At 46.9% G+C, this 22,489-nt stretch overlaps 1 protein-coding gene and 1 long non-coding RNA gene across 2 annotated transcripts in view; both read left to right on the top strand.

Moving 5' to 3' along the window:
• The window catches only part of ZBTB46 (zinc finger and BTB domain containing 46), a 343,478-nt gene that overhangs the window by 305,152 nt on the left and 15,837 nt on the right, over positions 1 to 22,489 (top strand). The gene's annotated exons all lie outside the window — the stretch shown is intronic.
• On the top strand, positions 187 to 22,135 carry LOC115476508. Its single transcript, XR_003943189.1, has 4 exons — positions 187 to 1,631; positions 6,741 to 6,749; positions 16,239 to 16,243; positions 22,125 to 22,135. It is a non-coding gene; the product is annotated as an uncharacterized LOC115476508 (long non-coding RNA).

Raw genomic sequence — 22,489 nt, 5'->3', positions numbered from 1 at the left:
TCCCTCTGCAGAATGCAAATAAATTCATATACTTTCCACAATGTGATTTTCCGGATTTAATTTGTGATGTGCTATCTCTCACTGTTACCAATAACCTACCCTTCAATTATGGGCTGCTCATGTCTTTGTCAGTGGGCAAACTTACAAAATCAGCAAGGGATCAAATACTTATTTCCCCCACTGTATATAAAACACTCCCATACTCTTTAACCATCACTTTCATTGCAAATTATGCTGCAACCTTCAAGATCCACATAGGAAAAATGAGAAATCGTTCAAAATCCCTGTATGCCCTACTTTAGACTAGTGCACAGTATGCTTGTCTGAATGAATTGAAAATTGTCGCAATGCTGAGTGACAGCTGCTCAATTATTACAGGCTGCCTTACACCAACTAGTCTCAGCAGTTTTTATTTCCTTGCTTAATAGCACTGACAGAGATCTGAAGCTTTACTAAGCCAAGCAGAGAAGTGATAAATACATCTTTCACCAGACCTATTGCCCTATTCTCCCAACAATCACAAAATCTATTTCAATGATGACCATCATCTCACTTGCTAATAGGTCACCTCTGATCTTGCTGTCTTCAACGTGGCTTCTTAGAAAATCAAGTGATCAATACCTAGATGCCTTTCTATGTTAAAATTCAGCCTTCTGTTGCTAATTAAACTTTGGATTTTACCATGTTTTCTCCATGTAGTTCCCCCTGTTTTCCCAGAGGACCAATGTAACTATTCTACTCTTTTTCACAGTTGTAATTGCTGCTCTATGCAGGTTATCTCAGTACTTTCTAGCAAGCCTAATGCAATGCCACTGCTGTTTTTGAGAAACAAACTTGTGCTAATTGCTCAAGGATGGTCCCTGAACAATGTAAGATTTTACTTTCACTCACTGAGGTCAGGCCTAGGGAATCATGGCAATGAGCAACGAAGGCATTCTTTTGAAACTGACATTGCTCTTCATCAATCAAGGACCTAGGAGCACAGAGATTAGGAGTATCCACTTTTGTAAATGGCTTCAAACAAAGGAGAGCTTCTCCAGGAGCATGATTCAGATTTAGCAGCCTTCAAGGGTTCTGTTATTCATCATTAGTACTTCCCTTCTGACTAGCTGGGAGGACCACTTCGATATAGCCTCAAATCTTTTAAGAGAACTAGACAGAAGGATCCTTGAAACCCTCCTTTGGCACATACAACAAGTCTGATTGCTGACACCAAACACCTTGGTAGCAACTAAGGTGCTAATTTTGGTTCTTGAGAACTTGGCTGTGGTACCAAGTGGTTCAGCACCAATGTCTATTTTCTGACTCCAGGACCTTTCCATGAGCATTGTGTGCTGAGTCAGAGATGAACAGCTTAAGAGAAGGAATTCATCTCCCAATGTTCAACCCCAATGGCCAGAGTTATTTCTAAGTCCCGTGGAAGCTAGGACTTGACGTTTTAAGATCTTGACTGAGCATTCGGGCTTCACTCATAAATCTGGTGAATCAAGCTTTGAAGAGGAATGTTCTTCTAATTGCTTCTTGGTCACTTCTCTTCCACAGGATGTGTCTCTTTCCTGAAAACTTTCCTTCCTGGCATTTGTGCAAGACATGGCTCAAACTATTCTCTGTAGTTCAGAGGTGGAGGAAGAGTTCAGGGTACCCTTTTTTGGCTTCCTCAAAGTCTTTCATGGCTCTATGGATTTGGTGGCAATGCTACCAACTGCTTCCACATCGAGAAGGATGGATGTGGGGGACACTATTCTCTGTATTTCTGTGAGAAAGACTTAGTGTCAAAACAGTTCCAAAATTCAATATGCCCCAGTTGCCAAACCCATGTATGATTGTATCCACCCTGGAAAGTATTCTTAATTACTCCTTTGGTCCTTTTTGGGAATAAATTCTTTAAGGACACCATTCTCAGGGCCTGTATAAAGCTCAGTCTTTAATTGCTAAAGAAATTCAGCAGTGATGGCACTTCCGTCTTGTGATACCCTTAACCACAAAAGATCTTATTGAAATTCAGAAGAGATCAAGGAGCCAATACTCATTGTCCATTTTATGACTCAAATCTGGTTTCTGCTCCTTGAGATGTTTGAAGACATTGGCTTCACAGCTTTTGCAGACAGCTGAGGAAACACTTGGCTTTATGGATAAGTTTTCATAGATTGTATGCAGCTTTTAAAAATATTTTTTCTGTAAAACTCTTACCCTTTCAAATACCATCTTAGCCATGTGTGCAGGGCAAGAGCAATTGGCTTAGCATGCATGCATTCATGCACATTGGGTAAGCTTGTGATTAATATTTAGGTAGAAATTAAAGTAGACAAGAAATATGTATTTGTTAAGCCCCTACCTTCTGTGTAGCGTTTTCTGTGGAAGGTTTTGATGCTGTCTGCTTCATTGAAGCAGTCTGAAGAGACAATGTTAAGAAGTCCTTATCTATGAATTAATTTTCTTGCAATATCTGCATAAAACCCCAAAAAGTCTTATGGATTTTTTAATTTTTTTTTAGTTGGGAATAAAATCTTTAGTCTAAACTGCAAGTACAGACTGGTTAGAATTATCATATTGGGCCACATATGATGGGACCCAGTTAACTCCATACCATCTCTGCTGCTTCCTGTTCTGCGCACGTTGGTTTTTAATAGGAAAACATACTGTTCATGAAATGCAAAAACTGGAATTTTTTGCAATATTATGAAAGCTATTATTTTGTCATTCTGTGATGTGCAAACCTTACAAAAGCCATACCTAATGGGGTGGGGATTCAGTTTCTATCTATTGTGTTTCCAGCATTTGCCTTCTTTAGGGTTTGTTCTTATTAAAGAGTGCTGTGTGTATGCTTTCATATCTATATCTATATAAATATATATATTTATTTATTTGTTTTCAACATTTTTTCAGCCTGTCTACAAAAAAAAAAATTACAAAAAGACAGCACTTGGAAATTGTTGACATTTTTTTCACTGGGAATATTCTATATTATACTGACTTTATATATAATTATAAACCTGTGTTTGTATTGGAGATGTGCTCAATATTTGAGGGGAAAACAAAGATTTTATTAATGCCGAGTGAGAGAACATGATTGTGTTGTACTGATTCTCTGTAGATGTGATCAGCTAATGATTTTCCTTTTCTAGTGCTGCCTATAGGTCCCTGGTCTGGCCTGGGCTTCTCAATTCTATTTACTTTTTTCTTAGGTATATACACAATCAGTTTCAATAAATTGGGAAATTGCTGCTCAGTTTGGTGGTGTTTTATTTTCTGGAGCCCAGTTTGTCTGCTTTTCATCAAAGTGAAAATTTAACAGTAAAGGAACTTTTCTATCGCAGCCAACATTCACTGCTCTCACGCACCTGTATGGTGGCTATTCTGCTATGTGTGAAAAACATCTGTTACAGGTCAACTTGTTTTCATTGATGGGCTTTCATAGGTTGCAGCTTTTTAAAACATATATGATACTTCTATTCCGCCAACTCCCAACAATTATGTTCAAAGTGGATTCCAAATACAAATATAAAACTACCTAGAAATTACAAATAAGATTTCTAAAACAGGGAAGTCTTCAGATTTTTCCAAAAAGAAGAATAGGTAGGTATTGTGCTTAGTGTGACAGGTAAAGAACACCATAGATAAACAGCATGATAAGAGATCATTTTTTTTAAATTTTTTTTATTTATAACCATTTAAATTTTTACAAGCGATAAAACAACTTGCTGGAAATACAGAGAAAATAATATGTAGGAATTATTTCAGTCAGGTAATTCTATTCTCTTCCTTAGACCACTAAATAGGGAGAGTGAAACAAGATAAGGAGATCAATTAAACAGTAAACAGAAAAAAACCGTGGTATTAACCTGATTATCCCCAGATATTACTCGTTTAATTCATTATTCCACATTGATCATCTGGTTGGCTTCTTCAAGGCCAATACGGTGTATAGTCAAATCATTTCATTGAAAAACATACTTATTGTCCAATATTAGTTAGAAATAATACATTTGATTACATTCTTTCTCTTTTAAAAACCAGAAGTTATTTAACAATACATATACTTGTTTCAAATCCCACTGATTAATCCCAGTTTTCACAGGCTTTTAAAGTAATAATTTGAGGAAATATTTCTGAGGAAAGCTTTAGGAGTCATACCCGGAACTCTGGGAAAAACAATAATCTCGATATCAATCATCTATAATAATATTCATTTTATTATTCAAAATTTCTGGTCTATTTTCATAACCACTTCTTGCTCATGTAGAATCATTTGTTATATCAATTTTTTACTCTCAAAGGGTTCAGTTGAGTTGTCCATGTAACTCTCTAATAAAATTATATCTGAAACAAAATTATTTACTGCCACCGTTAGGTCCCGAAGTGCCTTCCAGATGGTATTCAATGTAACCTCCATGGGAGCCAAAAACCTCCAAGTTGATTTCTCATAGGTGTTTAGGAGTGGTTCCGCTGATTCGGGTTCTGCTGTAAACGTCCTCAGTTTCAGCATATACCTCTAACTCACTCCTCCACTCCTTTGGACATGGTGGTTGAATAATTCGGGAGCGATGGAGTTGTTTTTTCCAGGTCCAAGTGCGTCGACGCTCCTTCACCGGCGCTAATCAAAGGACTCGCCAACCCTTTCATCTGTGGGCAGTTCGTCGCGCAGTGGTCCCGCACTTGCTGCTCAGGGGATAAAACGCTGGCCATCAGCGGCTGACCGCAAGTTGTCCCCTTCCTCTCAGTTAAGGTAACTGCAATTGCAGAGAGGAAATTTACGTAAAGAAGACGAAACTTCAGAGGGCAGCTGGGCCGTTGGGCATACGAACTTCAGGTCACATCTTACCACTCTCCCAGTTGGGACACTCTTTGTCTGGTTTCTCCTCAGAGGCCTGTCTGATATGGGTAACCCTTCAGCATAGCCCTCTAAGTCACTGAAACACACAAGCCCCTCCACCTCTACAAGGTGGTGTCCCTTCGGAGGGGAAGATCATTGTAAACATCTTTTAGATTTTATTCCAGTAAAAGATGGAAAATAAAGAAGATAATGGTCTCCAGCTCTAGAAAATGTAGGAGCTGCAAAAAAAAAAAAAAAATAGTTTTATCAAATACTCAAGGCACAGGCCATCAAACACTACCCAGCAAGCTAATTTGAAATAAATTTGAGCATCTGTAGGGAGCCAGTGTAACTTAACCAAGCATGAGTGGCATGATAAAAAAAAAATTTTCAGCATCTGTAGGGAGCCAGTGTAACTTAACCAAGCATGAGTGGCATGATCAAAAAAAATTTTTTAAACACCATCTTAGCTGCAGTGTTTTGTAAGACCTGTAGTCTCAAAATCAGTTGAGCCTGATAGCAAACTATATATACTATTGCAATAGCATAAGGAAGATAAAATGAAAGGAACTAAAATAGAGAAATGTTTGTCAGGTAGCAAGGCACAATGTTCCTCAGTTGATGTAATTTAAAAAATACAAGGTCTCTGTTTAATAAGCTGTGCTGTAGACGTGCTAACTTTTTGGCGTTCGCTAACGATAGACACCCATTATATTCCTATGGGTGTCTCTAGTATTACCATGTGATAATTTTTAGCACACACTAAAAATTTTGCATGCCTACAGCATGGCCCACAGCCTTTATCACAGCATTGATCTGAGGTTTCAATGACAAAGAGGTATCCAAAAGAACACCAAGCACTCTGGACATACCGCTCTTCCAACGCCATAGTAGCACGGGGTTGCGCTATGGCATGATCAGAAGTTAATGTATGCAGATATATGCAGCGGTGTAGCAGCGCTTCAGCATAGTTAAATGAAGCTAAGTAGCCACGATGCATGTGCACTAATCAGACGTACTAGGCTACGAACAGTATGCATGTGCGTAGGGCTGCTTGTTGTTTTGTTGCGTCCTGTCATAAAGTGGGGAATAATCAAACGGCGCCGGCCATCTGCAACGGCAGTTGAGGACGTCCTTCCCTGTGACGGCAGTTGAGGACATCCAAAATGTGGATGTTTGTGAGAAGGACATCCATGCCTGCTATGCCTCCAACACCTGCTTTATTTATTTGGATCACAAGTAGCAGCAGTGGTATTTGAACCGGCCACCTCTGGATTGCAAGACCAGTGCTCTAACCACTAGGCCACTCTGCCACTTCCTTGAAATTTGGCCATCCCTGTGGGGGCAGTTGAGGACGTCCAAAATGTTTGAAAGAAGGACGTAACATAGTAGATGACGGCAGATAAAGACCTGCACAGTCCATCCAATCTGCCCAAGAATATAAATTCATATGTGCTACTTTTTTATTTGTACTGTCCTCTTCAGTGCACAGACTGTATAAGTCTGGCCAGCCCTATCCCTGCCTCCCAACCACCAGCTCTGGCACAGACCCTATAAGTCTGCCCAGCACTATCCCTGCCTCCCACCACCGGCTCTGGCACAGACCGTATAAGTCTGCCTAGTACTATCCCCCCCGCCCAACCACCAGCCCCGGCACAGACTGTATAAGTCTGCCCAGCACTAGTTCCGCCTCCCACCACCAGCTCTGGCACAGACCGTATAAGTCTGCCCAGCACTATCCCTGCCTCCCACCACCGGCTCTGGCACAGACCGTATAAGTCTGCCCAGCACTATCCCCGCCGCCCAACCACCAGCCCCGGCACAGATGTCCATGCCTTCGTTATGCCTCTGCTGACACACACATACCTCTCTCTCCCCCCCCCCCCCCAAGGGATGGCCAAATTTCAAGGGAGTGGAGGAGTGGCAGAGTGACCTAGTGGTTAGAGCGCTGGTCTTGCAATCCAGAGATGGCCAGTTCAAATCCCACTGCTGATACTTGTGATCCAAATAAATAAAAAGGGTGTTGGAAGCACAGCAAAGACATGGATGTCCTTCTCACAGGAACATCCACATTTTAGACGTCCTCAACTGCGGTCACAGGAAAGGACATCCTCAACTGCCGTTGCAGGGACGGAGGCATAGCGAAGAATATACTCTTTAAAAAAAAAAAAGACAAAAGTTTTTGAAGTTTTTTTTGAAGGTGGGACCTGCGCCACAAAAATTCCAGCTAGGACCTGGGGTTATTCTGCGGAGCTGCTTTTCAGCATAGCGGCATTCAACGCCTCTGTTAATGAGGCGCTACCTTTTGATCATCCAGGAGGAACGCAAAATGACCTTATTTACATGTGATTGACTAAATTTAAATGTCGTGTGCAAGTGCCTGGTGCGGTTGCAGTTTATGGTGGTAACCACGTTGATCATCCCACATTGTTAAAAGCGTGCGCAAAAACGGTGCTAATGGGCTTGCGCGCTCGTGTTGACTTTTGATCATCCCCCTGCAAGTATCTTGGATACTTTTTCCACCTTCAAGGTTGAGCCATCTAACATAGAATAATATCCCTACAGAATTAATTGTCTATGAGTGAATCAGAGGAGCTTTGTTTTTTGTCTTTGTTTAATTTAATCCCATGTAAAGCACTTCAGTAAAACTTAACATTCACTCTTTAAACTTTTACAAGTAAAATTGACCCTTTGAGAATTAGAGACCTGAAAATATGGTGTCAGGGAAGGCAGTCATGAGAGACGATATAGTGACATATGTATAGCTAAGGAAATGGTATATATAATATTTAAGTATTTGTTGGTGTCAGGAGGCAGTGCAAGGTGAGATCATGCAGCCAAGAGTTGAAGGAGAGAAATTTGTGATAAATTATATTAGTACTAGAAAGGCTGAATAAATATTTCTTTTATTTATAGAAAATTTTTAAAAATAAAATTCAATTAATATTGCCTGATCACAGAAGTGAGAGCAATTTAGAAGAAAAAAAGGAGAAAGTAATCAAAATAAATCCCTTTAGTCCCCTAAAAGGGAGAGGCATCAGAAAGACAGGAGGAAGATTACAACAAGAAAGAAATAAAACATTTTAGAAAATGACACACCAAACATGAAACTAAATCAATCCCCAAGACCTTCAATGACTATCAGCTACATGATTTCAGATCCTAAGTTGAACAGGAAACTTTATCTAGAAGAGCTTACAATTGTTTGGGATAAAAGGGAAAAAGAAAAAAAAAAAACATATCTAACATTAAACTCAACCAAACGTTTCACAGGAAATCGTAGGAAAAATACACAATTATTCTATTGCATAAGACCAGGAATTCCTTTATGTCATGCCTGGGTCTCCTTGCACACATACATTTTACCCAAAATAATTCAGCTCTTTGTTGAACAAATAGATTCTATATGATTTCTGTCAGCTTCAAAGGCAAAAGTTAAAAGTAGGGTTGCCCGATCTTCCACATGATCCAGAGATATCCTATATAATAATTCTCACCTCCAACGTTCTATGCGTGTTGCTGCCTGTGTTCGTGGCTTCTTCGGAGTTGGTCTGCTAGGCTCTGTAGCTCAGGTTGACGTCCACACGCAGCACAAGGCCCCACCCTCTGCCCGTCAGATTGAAAGCCAAACTTGGAGGGAGGGGGGAGACCCTGAAAGGCAGAGGGAGGGAGGGAGGGGATGACCATGGCACTCAGAGGGAGGGAGGAGGGGGGATGACAACCCTGGAACTGGGAGGGAGGGGGGACGAGGACCCTGGAACAGGGAGGGAGGGAGAGGGGGGGGCCCTGGGACACAATCATTCTCACACACACACTCACTCTCTCTCACAGACACACTCGCACCCAGTCTCACTCTCTCACAAACACACTCTGAGGAAAGCCTTGCTAGCGCCCATTTCATTTGTGTCTGAAACGGGCCTTTTTTTTACTAGTCCTATATAATAATTCTCACCTCCAACGTTCTATGCATCTTGCTACCTGTGTCCGTAGCTTCTTCGGAGTTGGTCTGCTAGGCTCCGTAGCTCAGGTTGATGTCACAAGCAGCACTGACCAGCATGAGGCCCCGCCCCTGCCGCCATCGCTGCCACGCCTCCCCCAAGGTCGCCGCTGCTCCCCCCTCCACCGCCCCGAGGTTGCCGCAGCCACTGCTCCCCCTCCACCCCCCCTCCTTCCGCCACCTGGCTGGGCCTCCTGCATTGAAATCCCCTCCAGCCACCCATGTCCAGCGACCCTCCTCTCTCCCCTGCCCCCCTCCAGCCACCCAGGTTGTCTAACGAATTCTTCGGGACAGGCAGGAAAGATCCCCAGTCTTGCCTGTCCACTGCCGGCGCTGACCCTCCCCCACTGCCGGATCGCTCTTCAAAATGGCCGCCGAGACTGGGGATCTTTCCTGCCTGCCCCGAAGAATTCGCTGGACAACCTGGGTGGCTGGAGGGGGGGCAGGGGAGAGAGGAGAGTCGCTGGACATGGGTGGCTGGAGGGGGGATGGGGAGAGAGGAGAGTTGCTGGACATGGGTGGCTGGAGGGGGGGCAGGGGAGAGAGGGGGGTTGCTGGGAGTGGGTGGCTGCTCACAGAGAGTCTGTGTATTCCACACGTACTCTCTCACACTCTCTTTGTCTCACACACACACACTGTGTGAAACACACTTTCACACTCACTGTCTCAGATACACAGTCGCACACACTCATTCTCACACAGACACACTCGCACCCAGTCTCTCTCTCTCTGTCTCTCTCACACACACACACACACACTCGCACATTCACTCTCTCTCACACACACTCTCTCAAACATACACACTCCAAGGAAAACCTTGCTAGCGCCCATTTCATTTGTGTCAGAAACAGGTCTTTTTTTTTTTTTTTTTACTAGTATTTCATAAATCAGTAACAATCAAACTATTGGGTGAAACAGCTAGTAATTCTCCACCCAAAAGTTGTTTAGTGGCTATCTGCTTCTTATAGGGTAGATAAAACACAACTCGATGGTGAGAGAACTTCCACAGGGATCTTTAAGATTTCCATTATATATTTCTTGAGCAAATCCCTAGGTGGCATAAGGGACACATAAGGAAAATTCAGAATTTTCAAATTGTTCTCCAATTGCTTATATTTATGATGTAATGTAATATCTTAGATGATCTTATTTGAGAGTGGAGGAGGAGTCTAATGGTTAGTGCAATGGGCTGAGAACCTAGGGAACTGAGTCAATTCCCACTGCAGCTCTTTTGGGCATCTGATCGAAAGCCCAGTTATATTCCAAACAGCACTCTAAAAATAGCACTGGAACAGTGTGGGGCTTTACAGCCACTATGATCAGAGATAATAGCATGCAAATTTAAGCACGCTATTATCTCTGATCATAGGGTAAAGTGCAGGAGGATTGTGCCTGAGCATGCGCTTAGGCATAATCCTTCCACACTTGTTTGACAGGTCTGGGCTGGCAAAAGCCCAGACCTGTCAAAAACAGGGGCTGGAGGTCTACGGGACCACCAGACCCTATATGAAGCCCTGCCCAGCGCATCCCAGGATGCAGTGGACAGGGCTGGGGGCTGCCATTTTTGAGGCAGCGCCAATGGAAGAGGAGGGCCACTAGACCACCAGGTCAGGAGGAGGGCTTGACTTGCGGCCCCCCTGGGCCACCAGGGCTCCATGTGAGGGGATGCTGGGGGGTTAGGGAGGCTGGAGACCCCCAGGAACCTGTTTCGGGGGGGGGGGGGGACAGGAGGTCCACCGGACCTCCAGCCCATGTTGCTTAGGAGGGTCAGGGTTCCTGTTCCTCAGGGGGGGGGGGCTGCTCGCATGCAAATAGATGCTGGACAGGGCTCATCTTTCCTCCCCAATGGTCTGCAAACCCTAACGCCAGCTCTGAGCTGGCATAGGGTTTGCCCTGGACAGCGCACCAATTTTTGGTTCGCTGATCATTGGGGAGGAATACAGTTAGCATGCATTTACATGCTACTTGTGCTAAGAGCCCTGTTTTGCATGCTACTTGCATTCAGATCCTGCGAGCGCGTTTTCACATGCTTGGGGGCTCTGATCATGGGGCGGTAGCAAATACAGGCGCTAGTATGGCGCTAACAACCTCTAGTGCCTGTGTTTGCTTCTGATCATCAGCCCATTTGTGATTCTTACAAGTCACTTAACCCTTCATTATCCCAGGTACAAAACTTAGATTGTGAGTCCAATAGGGACAGAGAAAGTATATGTATATAATACATGTAAAATGCTTTGGTTGTACCACAAAGAGAATGACACGGGAACAAAGATTGTCTCCGTCCCCGCAGGTTCTGTCCCTGCCGGCTCTGTCCTCATCTGCAGAAGCCTCGAACACTTATGATTTTATATTTAAATCTTTTTATTAAAATATAAAAAGGAACAATATGCTGTGCAACTGTTGTGTATAAATTACAAATAGAGAACACTAACAACAATGAGCAGCTATAATAACCCTCCATCCCACCACCACCCTCTACCGTTCCAACCCCAACAATAGGTGATTTCTACTACACCAAGGAATCCTAATTCACACTATTAAAATGTCCAGGGGTATAAAATACAACCCATTCTATATGCCCTAGAGAGGAAAAATATGCCCTACATAAAGCACTGTTATGTTTTTTTAATCTGTGGATAAATAAGAAATCATCAACAATCTCAGGATTCCACAGTCCTTCCTGGAATAGAAGTTGTCTTCTTAGAAGATGTGCTGGTAGCAGGATGTAAAGGATCTCCCATGCAAATTTTGCTAGTTGTGGCCAGTATGTTTGCTTGTTTTTCCAAAAAATCAAAATATCTTTGTAGGCACCACTTAAACATAAATAACAGTCCAGTTCATTAACAGGCTTCAAAGTAGAAAATGACACGGGGACAAAGTTTGTCCCCTGTCCCTGCCCCCCACGGGGACAGGGCGTGTCATTCTCTAGTACCACAGAAAGGCAGTATAGAAAATCCACAAATTTCTTCTCTAAACTCTCTATTTTATATGGAATCTCCAAAGAAACCTTTTCTAATACAGCCTCAAGGCTCAACTTGCTTTAGATTTTTACTCACTGTTATATCATCTACAGTGGAGTCTACATGACAGGCGATCACCAAACTTGATTTAAGTTCTCCACTTCTCAACTGTCCAATCTCACCAGAAGCTACATTTCCTGCTTCAGTGAGTGCAGAGGATAGAATCAACCCTCCTAGGGCAGGAGCATTCTGAGGCTTTAAGTCATGCCCACTGAAGAAATTTCCCACACTGGGTCAGTAATGGCTGCTAAGGTATCTTCATTCCTCACAGCTCCAAGAGCAATTGCCCTACCTGACAGTGGTGAACGTGGCAGCAGGTTAGGGTGAAATACAGGCAAAAACTGAGTGAAACCACTTCCTCAAAGCTTCCTTCTCCTGACACTGCAGCAAGGAAGCCCTGACATTACTCGAAGTTACCGAAGATGTAACAAATGGAGTCATTTATTTATTATTACATTTGTATCCCGTGCTTTCCCACTCAAAGCAGGTTCAATGCGGCTTACATAGTAAAAGGAATACAGAATATTGTTAGAGAGGGTAAAAGTTAATTATACCAGAATAATAGACAAGATGAGTAGGTAGAAAAAGGCAATGGAGAGGGGAGTAAGGTGGAAGATGAAGTCTGGGTCAATGTCGTTATCATGGGGGTATGTGTTAGGTAGATGGTTCATAAAATTAATCTGGATCGTTTGGATAGGCTCATCGTCCAAGCCACTGTTTCTCAACCCAGCCCTTGAGGCATACTTAGGCCTATCAGGATATCCATAATGATGAGTATGCATGAAATAGATTTACATATAGTGGAGGCAGTGTATGCAAATCAATTTCATGCATATTGTGGGTATCCTGAAAACCTGGCTGGCAAGGGGTTACTCCATGACTGACCTGGGAAACACTGGAATATTTTACAAAAAGTGATATCAGGGTTATAGATGTAGCATTAATGTAACTTTGAACGATTTTTATTCAGGATCAAACATATCTAACAACTAAGTATCAAGTCTAGACAAGAACTTCAATCAAACATAACAGAATAATAATCAAAGACAACAAACATCAAAGAGCTGGATAACGTGTGATCCCATTTTTGTTTGGTGAGTGCTTCTCCCACCCTCCCCCCTCATTACCCTAGTCCCTGTTAAAGTAACAATTTGCATTCAAAATCACCCCCTCCAACCCTACCACACCCTGAACTTAAGCCAACACTAAGATGACCTGGTATCTGGCCTCTTATGACCCCAGGTCATCTTTGATAGAATAATATCTAGTATTCCCAACCCATCCTCCCCTAACTAAGCAGAGAACCCCTAAAATAACCTCCAAGATAACTGTACCAATTAGGAAACACTCTAAATACTGCACTTCTTGGGAGATAGTTTGCAGGTAGCAGTTCCAGATAGGAATTCTCCAAAGGGCTTTCATGTCTAACAGCCCTTACCTCCCACAACATAAGGGCATGCAGTCTATTTCTCCAATACCAAAAAGAGGGGGGGGGGGGGGGCTCCTCCTGCATCCAATGCTTAAGTATGCACTTCTTCCCCAATTCATAGTCTTTACTCAGTAATAAATGCAAATTTTTGTCCGAGATCTCATATGCCACCCATTTATTTAGCAAGACTCCTTTTCAGGAACAAATTACATAAGAACCAAAAAGAATCCCTAAATAACGATGAAGCGACCACCAAAATGCCACATCACCAAAAAGCATGAAAAAAGGTGTATTATCCCCCCGTTGACATTTGGATCATTGACCAACAAGCACCCAACCTGCTCTAGCTGTGTGATGTGATATATATGCCCTGTGGAGTATTCGATATTGACTTTCCTGAAGTTCAGCATTTCCAACCTGCTTTGGAATAGCTTTAATCAGTTTTTGAAAATCTACCCCCTGCAGGTCATACCCTAGATCCCTACTCCAAGCCTCTTTAAGAGGACTATACTCTCGGCAAGGGAGAAGAGAAACCAAGGCTCGATGTAGACCTGATACAGAAACTTGGCCAAAAGCATCTCCCTGCAAAAAATCTTGGATTTTCTGACCTAGCCTCGTTTGCACAGTTCCGTGTTCTAGACTAGTATAATAGTAGTGCAACTGCCGATAAGCAAAATAGTTTGTGTGAGTTAGTGAAAGCCTCTGCTGTAAGTCCTGAAAAGAATTTAAAAAAAAATACTCTCCTCATTGAGAAAATGCTTAATCAAAACAATACCCATGTCCGCCCATCTCTTAAACTGTCCTGATTCCAGCTCTGGTGGAAAATCAGCGCTACCCCTGCACAGTAATAAATCGCTAACATTCAGATTCTGATTCCAACACTTCAAAAGAGCTCGCCAGACACCCCTCGGTGGCTGCGGCAATACACTCCCACAACAAGAGCAAGGCAGACTCTGTGTCTGGGCATGCAAAAGAAAATTCAGATGCCAAGGCGTAAACAATTCCCTTTCCCATCGCATGGGAGTAAACTGCTCAGCACCAAACAACCAATCCCTAAGATGTCTCAAAAGACAAGCCTGATTATAGCGCCTAAAACAAGGTAAACCTAAACCTCCTTACAGCCAGGGATCATAAAGGTATTCTAGACAGATTTTCGGTTTCTTCCCCCCCCCCCCCCCCCCCCAAAAGAAAGAAAAATTCTGCACATCCTATTTAACTGCTGGAGATCTTTCCGCAAAAGGCACAATCGTAGAATTTGGAAAACATAGAGCCAGCATGGGAAAATAATCATTTTAAAGAGATATCCTGCCCATTAGAGACAGAGGTAAGTGACTCCATTTCTCAAAATAAAGCTTGGTGTCTCTAATAACCTATCAACATTCAGACAATATTATCTCGAAGTCTCCCTAGCCAATAACACCCCCAAATATTGAAAAGATTCACCATCCCATTTCAACGTTCCTGCCATTCTCCGAGGACAAGCAGGCTGCTTGTTCTCACGACTGGGTGACGTCCACGGCAGCCCCCACCAACCGGAAAAAAGCTTCGCGGGACGGTCGGCACGCAGGGCACGCCCACCGCGCATGCGCGGCCGTCTTCCCGCCCGTGCGCGACCGCTCCCGCCAGTTCCTTTTTTTCCGCGTCTGGAGAGAGTCGTGCCTCGCCGCTCTCTCTGATTCAGCCGCCGGATTTTCGATCGCGTTTACGCCGATCGTGCTTTTTCTTTGTTTATTTAGGTTTAGTTACCGTCCGGTTTCTTTTTGAAGAAAAAAAAAAAAGAAACCCTGCGCGTGTGGAGCACGCGCTCCCTTTTTCCCTCGCTTCCAGCGGGGACGCTACATTGCGGCCTAGTGGCCGCACAGTCGTTTTCCTTTTCGTGGTGTGATTTCAGCCACCATTGACGACTTTGACTTCGCCGACGCGATTTTTCCGTCGATGTCCTCGAAGGTCCCGAGTGGATTTAAAAAGTGTGGTCGCTGCGGCCGGCCGATCTCGCAGACCGACACCCACGCTTGGTGCCTCCAGTGCCTCGGGCCGGAGCACAATATCAAGTCGTGTTCTCTGTGTCTCGGTCTCCGGAAACGGACTCAGGTTGCGAGGCAAGTTCTGCGGGACCGTCTTTTTGGAACTTGCGCCGGCCCCTCGACGTCGACCTCGAAGGCATCGGTATCGACGCCCGGCCCTTCGGTACCGGTATCGATGCCCGAGACATCGGCACCGATGGCAGCGACCCCAGGAGAACAGGTCCCGTCGGCCCGCCGGTCCTCCGGTGAGAGTGGGGGTGAGAGGCCGCGTGGGCAGTCGGCCCCGGTCACTCCCTCAGCTCGTGGGCCACGGGACCGAACCCTGTCTGACCCGGTACCTCGAGACCGAGGGGGATCGACCTCCTCCTCCTCCATGCCTTCCGGCGCCGGTGACGGGCATCGTAAGAAAGATAAGAAGCGTCGTCACCGGTCGCCCTCGGTGCATCCGGATATCGGAGAGGAGGCGACGCCGAAGCGTCATCGTCGAGAGGAGAGGTCTCCGTCGGTTGTGGAGGTACCGACGCGTCGGGGTTCCGGCACCTCGGTGCCGTCTCCTGGCCCCCAGCAGCTTCTGGCGCCGACACCCCTACCGGCCCCACCGCCTTTCCCGGCAGCGGGCCTGGACGAGTGCCTCAGAGCCATCCTTCCGGGGATCCTGGAAGGGCTGATGCGCCAGGCTGTGCCGGCGCCGGGGGTGCTTGCGCCCTCGGCGCCGATGACTGTGGCGCCGGCGAGCTCTAGCCCGGCGCCGGGGCCGTCGACACCGCCGCCGCTTGCGGTGCCGGTCTCGACCGCCACGCAGGTGGAGTCCCCGTCGACGTCGATGGAGGGAGCTCCGTCCCCGCCGGCGCGGGAGTCCACCGCTCGACGACACCGAGACCTTTGTGCCTCGACGTCGAGCCGGGCCCGGTTCAGGACTCAGCTACATGAGCTTATGTCCGACACCGAGGATGAGGACTCGTGGGGGGAAGAGGAGGACCCTAGATATTTCTCCTCAGAGGAGTCTACGGGCCTTCCCTCGGACCCCACGCCTTCACCGGAGAGGAAACTCTCACCTCCCGAGAGTCTCTCCTTTGCCTCCTTTGTGCGGGATATGTCTATTAGCATTCCCTTCCCCGTGGTCTCTGTGGAAGAGCCGAGGGCCGAGATGCTCAAGGTCCTCGACTATCCATCACCACCTAGAGAGTCCTCCACGGTGCCGCTGCACAATGTCCTTAAGGAGACGCTGCTTCGGAACTGGGTGCGACCATTAACTAACCCCACCATTCCCAAGAAAGCAGAGTCCCAGTACAGGATCCACTCCGACCCAGAGCTAATGCGGCCACAATTGCCCCATGACTCAGCAGTCGTGGATTCTGCTCTCAAGAGGGCACGGAGTTCGAGGGATACCGCCTCGGCGCCCCCGGGGCGGGAGTCTCGCACTCTGGACTCGTTTGGGAGGAAGGCCTACCAATCCTCCATGCTCGTGACCCGCATCCAATCATACCTGCTCTATATGAGCATTCACATGCGGACCTATGTGCAACAACTGGCGGACCTGGTCGAGAAGCTCCCGCCGGAGCAGTCCAGGCCTTATCAGGAGGTGGTCAGGCAGCTGAAGGCGTGCAGAAAGTTCCTGTCCAGGGGTATCTATGACACCTGTGACGTGGCATCTCGTGCTGCGGCCCAAGGTATAGTGATGCGCAGGCTCTCATGGCTGCGTGCCTCTGACCTGGACAACCGCACCCAGCAGAGACTGGCCGACGTCCCTTGCCGGGGGGATAACATTTTTGGTGAGAAGGTCGAGCAGATGGTGGACCAACTGCATCAGCGGGAAACCGCTCTCGACAAGCTCTCCCACCGGGCGCCTTCAGCATCCACCTCCACAGGTGGACGTTTTTCCCGGGCCCGGCAGGCTGCACCCTATTCTTTTGCGAAGCGTAGGTACAACCAGCCGGCCCGAAGGCCTCGTCAGGCACAGGGACAGCCCCAGCGCGCTCGTTCTCGTCAACAGCGTGCGCCTAAGCAGCCCCCTGCGCCTCCACAGCAAAAGCCGGGGACGGGCTTTTGACTGGCTCCACGGGAACATAGCCGCCCTACAAGTGTCCGTACCGGACGATCTGCTGGTCGGAGGGAGGTTAAAATTTTTTCACCAAAGGTAGCCTCTCATAACCTCCGACCAGTGGGTTCTCCAAATAGTGCGGTGTGGATACGCCCTGAATTTGGCCTCCCTGCCTCCAAATTGTCCTCCGGGAGCTCAGTCTTTCAGCTCCCATCACAAGCAGGTACTTGCAGAGGAACTCTCCGCCCTTCTCAGCGCCAATGCGGTCGAGCCCGTACCACCCGGGCAGGAAGGGCAGGGATTCTATTCCAGGTACTTCCTTGTGGAAAAGAAAACAGGGGGGATGCGTCCCATCCTAGACCTGAGAGGCCTGAACAAATTCCTGGTCAAAGAAAAGTTCAGGATGCTTTCCTTGGGCACCCTTCTGCCAATGATTCAGAAAAACGATTGGCTATGTTCCCTGGATTTAAAGGACGCATACACTCGCATCCCGATACTGCCAGCTCACAGACAGTATCTCAGATTCCGCCTGGGCGCACGGCACTTTCAGTATTGTGTGCTGCCCTTTGGGCTCGCCTCTGCCCCACGAGTGTTTACCAAGTGCCTCGTGGTGGTAGCGGCCTACCTACGCAAGCTGGGAGTGCACGTGTTCCCATATCTCGACGATTGGCTGGTCAAGAACACCTCGGAGGCAGGAGCCCTCCGGTCCATGCAGTGCACTATTCAGCTTCTGGAGCTGCTGGGGTTTGTGATAAATTACCCAAAGTCCCATCTCCAGCCAACCCAGTCTCTGGAATTCATAGGAGCTCTGCTGAATACCCAGACGGCTCAGGCCTACCTTCCCGAAGCGAGGGCCACCAATCTCCTGGCCCTGGCTTCGCAGACCAGAGCGTCTCAGCAGATCACAGCTCGGCAGATGTTGAGACTTCTGGGTCATATGGCCTCCACAGTTCATGTGACTCCCATGGCTCGTCTTCACATGAGATCTGCTCAATGGACCCTAGCTTCCCAGTGGTTCCAAGCCACCGGGAATCTAGAAGATGTCATCCGCCTCTCCACCAGTTGCCGCAGCTCTGGTGGACCATCCGGACCAATTTGACACTGGGACGTCCATTTCAAATTCCACAGCCCACGAAAGTGTTGACGACGGATGCATCTCGCCTGGGGTGGGGAGCTCATGTCGATGGGCTTCACACCCAGGGTCTGTGGTCCCTCCAGGAAAAGGATCTGCAGATCAACCTCCTGGAGCTCCGAGCGATCTGGAACGCACTGAAGGCTTTCAGAGATCGGCTGTCCTGCCAAATTATCCAAATTCGGACAGACAATCAGGTTGCAATGTATTACGTCAACAAGCAGGGGGGCACCGGATCTCGCCCCCTGTGTCAGGAGGCCGTCGGGATGTGGCGTTGGGCGTGTCGGTTCGGCATGCTCCTCCAAGCCACGTACCTGGCAGGCGTAAACAACAGTCTGGCCGACAGACTGAGCAGAGTCATGCAACCGCACGAGTAGTCGCTCCACGCCAGAGTGGTACGCAAGATCTTCCGAGAGTGGGGCACCCCCTCGGTGGACCTTTTCGCCTCTCAGACCAACCACAAGCTGCCTCTGTTCTGTTCCAGACTTCAGGCACACGGCAGGCTAGCGTCGGACGCTTTTCTCCTCCATTGGGGGACCGGCCTCCTGTATGCTTATCCTCCCATACCTTTGGTGGGGAAGACCTTACTGAAGCTCAAGCAAGACCGCGGCACCATGATTCTAATAGCGCCCTTTTGGCCCCGTCAGATCTGGTTCCCTCTTTTTCTGGAGTTGTCCTCCGGGGAACCGTGGAGATTGGAGTGTTTTCCGACTCTCATCTCGCAGAACGACGGAGCGTTGCTGCACCCCAACCTTCAGTCCCTGGCTCTCACGGCCTGGATGTTGAGGGCGTAGACTTCACTGCGTTGGGTCTGTCTGAGGGTGTCTCCCGGGTCTTGCTTGCCTCTAGGAAGGATTCCACTAAAAAGAGTTACTTTTTCAAGTGGAGGAGGTTTGTCGTGTGGTGTGAGAGCAAGGCCCTAGAACCTCGTTCTTGCCCTGCACAGAACCTGCTTGAATACCTTCTGCACTTATCAGAGTCTGGCCTCAAGACCAACTCAGTAAGGAATCACCTTAGTGCGATTAGTGCTTACCATTATCGTGTGGAAGGTAAAGCCATCTCTGGAGAGCCTTTAGTCATTCGATTCATGAGAGGCTTGCTTTTGTCAAAGCCCCCTATCAAGCCTCCTACTGTGTCATGGGATCTCAACGTTGTCCTCACCCAGCTGATGAAACCTCCTTTTGAGCCACTGAATACCTGCCATCTGAAGTACTTGACCTGGAAGGTCATTCTCTTGGTGGCAGTTACTTCCGCTCGTAGGGTCAGTGAGCTTCAAGCCCTAGTAGCTCATGCTCCATATACCAAATTTCATCACAACAGAGTAGTGCTCCGTACCCACCCAAAGTTCCTGCCGAAGGTGGTGTCGGAGTTCCATCTTAACCAGTCAATTGTCTTGCCAACATTCTTTCCCAGGCCGCATACCCGCCCTGCTGAACGTCAGTTGCACACATTGGACTGCAAGAGAGCATTGGCCTTCTACTTGGAGCGGACACAGCCCAACAGACAGTCCGCCCAATTGTTTATTTCTTTCGACCCTAACATGCTAGGGGTCGCTGTCGGGAAACGCACCATCTCCAATTGGCTAGCAGATTGCATTTCCTTCACTTACGCCCAGGCTGGGCTGACTCTTGAGGGTCATGTCACGGCTCATAGTGTCAGAGCCATGGCAGCATCGGTGGCCCACTTGAAGTCAGCCACTATTGAAGAGATCTGCAAGGCTGCGACGTGGTCATCTGTCCACACATTCACATCTCATTACTGCCTCCAGCAGGATACCCGACGCGACAGTCGGTTCGGGCAGTCGGTGCTGCAGAATCTGTTTGGGGTGTAAATCCAACTCCACCCTCCAGGACCCGAATTTATTCTGGTCAGGCTGCACTCTCAGTTAGTTGTTCTTCGTAGGTCAATTTCTGTTGTACCCTCGCCGTTGCGAGGTTCAATTGACCTGGGTTCTTGTTTTGAGTGAGCCTGAGAGCTAGGGATACCCCAGTCGTGAGAACAAGCAGCCTGCTTGTCCTCGGAGAAAGTGAATGATACATACCTGTAGCAGGTGTTCTCCGAGGACAGCAGGCTGATTGTTCTCACCTACCCTCCCTCCTCCCCTTTGGAGTTGTGTGTTTCATCTTTTGCTAGTCATTCAACTGGCGGGAGCGGTCGCGCACGGGCGGGAAGACGGCCGCGCATGCGCGGTGGGCGTGCCCTGCGTGCCGACCGTCCCGCGAAGCTTTTTTCCGGTTGGTGGGGGCTGCCGTGGACGTCACCCAGTCGTGAGAACAATCAGCCTGCTGTCCTCGGAGAACACCTGCTACAGGTATGTATCATTCACTATCCCCACCCTGGCCCCCTGCTCTTTGCAGCGCCTCCGATTTGTCAAGATTTAACTTGAAGCCTGAAAAATCCCTAAATTCAGTCATGCATTCTAACAAGGCCCCTATGGATACTTGGGGTTAATCATATGAACCAACAAATCATCAGCAAATGCTGCTATTTTAAAAATATCTGTGCCTAATTGAAAGCCTTGTATGTCTGGGTTCCTCTGAATGTCACGTAGGAGGGGATACAAGGTAAGGACAAACAAAAGTGGTGAGAGCTAGCAACCCTGTCTAATATTGAGAAGGGGGAGGAGAGCAATCCATTCACCAACACGAGCTTGCGTAAGAAAATACAAAGTCTGTATCACTTCCTGAAAAAACCCCTGTATGTCATAAGCATACAATACACCAAACAAAAAGTCCCACACCACCCTTTCAAAGGCCTTTTCAGCATCAAAACTAATCAGCACTGAGGGAACATCTAGATCAGCTGCTACCTCTAGAGTAGCAAGAATCTGTCTCACATTTTTGGTAATATTGCAGCCTTGCACGAAACCCTCGATCATATCAAGAAGTATACGAGATAAACGGTTTGCCAAAACTGTTGCAAGTAATTTAGCTTCATAATTGAGCAATGAGATCGGTCGATATGATTCCAGTTTTAATGGATCTCGACCTGGTTTTGGCAAAACGACTATCTGGGCTAGCCGCAGACATTCAGGTAACCGTCCCTCTTCTACTATAGTGTTAAACATAGAAGTCAGCGGGGGGGGGGGGGGGGGGGTACAACCTCCTCTCTCAACATCTTATAGAATTCACCTCTATAGCCATCAGGTCCAGGAACCTTACCGACGGGTCCCCATTGTATAGCCCAAGATACCTCCTCCGCCTCAAAAGGAGTATTTTACATAGCCAAACTGTCTGGATTCTACCTTGAAAGATCCAAAAGAAAGGTACATAGAGTTTTCCAATGGAGGAGGGTCAGGGGACAAATACAGATGGGCAGAGCAGTCTCATAATGCAGTTGATTTAGATGTAGCATTAATGTAAGTGGAATGCAGTTAGAGCCCAACCCAAGAGTTTGTATCTTAAAAAGTCATATTTATGAAAACTTATCATGCTTGTCTTCTCTCTACAGAAGCTCAACATCCACAAAGAACTGGCCTTAGGCAGGGTACATCATGGGATAGTAAAGCAACACCACTGATTATTTGCTTCAGTTATTCTTTTGAAAGAGGAATGGTTTTAGAGGACTATGTCCTCTCCATAGCTGTAGGAGTATCAGGATAGCATAGCTAACCTGCAGTTGACTTCTTGGGATAGGAAAACTAATAAGGGTTTCTGTGGTGGTATTAGAATTAGGATAAGTATGCTTATTAGAGGTCTTGTGTAATGCTTTTTGTGTTTGTCAGTGTTGGGAGGGAGTTGGATTATCCTGGTCCTGGAGATAAGGAGGGATGTGCAATAGTTGTATGGTCTTGTGTGCCTCTGTGTTTGTTATGAGGATTGGAGGTTGTTTGTTTTTTTGTAGGTGTGGGGAGTTGTTATGCGATTATTAGACGTAGTTTAGTGTTTTCCATTCGGGTTGCCTAGTCGTCTTGTGGGGCGGGTGGTTTCTTCAACTTTCTCTGGGATTTGGCACTATCATCCCTCCTTTGTTCCACTTCATCGCGTAGATTTGCTTCAAGGGGGGGCCCATCTACTGAGAGGTTCCCATCTAC

The sequence above is a fragment of the Microcaecilia unicolor genome, chromosome 8 (assembly GCF_901765095.1).
Source record: "Microcaecilia unicolor chromosome 8, aMicUni1.1, whole genome shotgun sequence".
Taxonomy (NCBI): domain Eukaryota; kingdom Metazoa; phylum Chordata; class Amphibia; order Gymnophiona; family Siphonopidae; genus Microcaecilia; species Microcaecilia unicolor.
The sequence above is the reverse complement of the archived record's forward strand: the minus strand, read 5'-3'. Positions and strand labels throughout refer to the sequence as shown.